This window comes from Gavialis gangeticus, unplaced genomic scaffold (genome assembly GCF_001723915.1).
Source record: "Gavialis gangeticus isolate Ggan-Ray unplaced genomic scaffold, GavGan_comp1, whole genome shotgun sequence".
NCBI lineage: Eukaryota > Metazoa > Chordata > Crocodylia > Gavialidae > Gavialis > Gavialis gangeticus.
The window spans coordinates 67,749,264-67,750,791 of NW_017729004.1; the positions used below are offsets into that span (position 1 = coordinate 67,749,264).

At 34.7% G+C, this 1,528-nt stretch overlaps 1 protein-coding gene across 2 annotated transcripts in view; it reads right to left on the bottom strand.

Annotated features, from left to right (window-relative positions):
- The window catches only part of DGKB (diacylglycerol kinase beta), a 742,837-nt gene that overhangs the window by 538,468 nt on the left and 202,841 nt on the right, over window positions 1-1,528 (bottom strand). The gene's annotated exons all lie outside the window — the stretch shown is intronic.

Sequence of the window (1,528 nt, forward strand, 5' to 3'; positions counted from 1 at the left end):
AAAAAAAAAAAAAAAAAAAAAAAAAAATCAAACTATGTTGTTCTTTTCCCATAGAATAGAAAAGATCAATTAGTGCAGGAAATATGCAAGTGAAAAATCCAAGAGTGTCTATCAACCCCATAGCAGGAACTGTTTAATTAAATCAGTCCTCACTAATTTTTTATTTCAAAATAATTCCCAAATGGCAAAAATACCAAAAACAAAATGATGACTGCCAAATGGTTTGGTGTCATTTGCTAGTAGGAAGAAATCTATATTTTACAAACTATAGGCATGAGAGCAGCTGGCAAGCATGAAAATAAAAGCCAATGAGTTTATGTTATTCCTTCTATTGATTTATAAACCTTAAATGGCTGATAAGTCCATTTCCAGATAGCAATTGTTGTCATGCATTTCATGTAATCATCCAAAGTTCAACTCTGGCTTGCCATAACACTACCTCTATACAGAGAAGCTTCCTTTTCTAAACCCATCCCCCATCTGTTTTACATACTTGTCTTTATTGACAAACCTTGTCTATAAAGATCACACTAGCTATAACAGAGCAATATAAAAATGCCAGTTTATGATGCAAAGCTCCCTTGACTTCAATTATAAAACTCTACTACTATATTTCTGTGATGATTGAATAGTTAACATTAGTGTAACTGTGCTTTGATGAGGAAATAATGCTACTGCTTATAACAACAGCATTCAATAGATTCTACTATTTAAAGGAGAATTTCTCCCTGCAACAGATAAGTCTCAAGCTTTTGACCTCGACAGCAATTAAGCACAAAGCACTTCTAAACACCTTACTTGCACCTATTACACAGACCCAGTGGGAGGTGCAGCCATTAATCAGACAAACTGCAGGGAGTAACATTGTTGATTGGGCCATGGAGGGATGGTGGGCCCCCCTGCAGTTCCTTTTTTTTTTTTCATCTCCCACACAATTTAAAACAAAAAATGGAATCTATAGCAATGCTTTGAAAGTACGTGGGAGGGCACAATTTTTTTTTCCTGTAGAAGGAATAGAGGTGGAGCTCAGTTTGATGCAAAATTGCAAAGTGGTTTTGTAGGAATAGCCAGACTCCTTCCTCCTTGAAGAAACTAAAAATAACCCACATGAGCTCCCCACATTGTTCATTTGGGACTATCATTCCTTTCAGGTATCATTAGTAAGAAAAAATAAGAGATCCATACCAAACAATAGGACACATTCACAGCAACTGAGAAAGTTTCTATAAATAGGATCAATGCAGTTATTTTACAGACAGGAAAAGTCCTATTTTCATGATACCAATATATATACAAAAAGAAAGGATCCACTGTGTTTATCCAAAAGGATTTTGTATTTCTCAAACAAATAAAATTTGGTGTTTAGAATAAGGACAACTTGTTTCCACGAGGTTGAGAGAGTAATGATACTAGAGAAGACGGAATAGACCATGATATATTAGCCAGTTCAGGACTTTAGGAAAATTAATTCCCTAGGTTATTATACTGTATTATAACCATGTATTAAAGCTACTAGGCTTCCATTAGT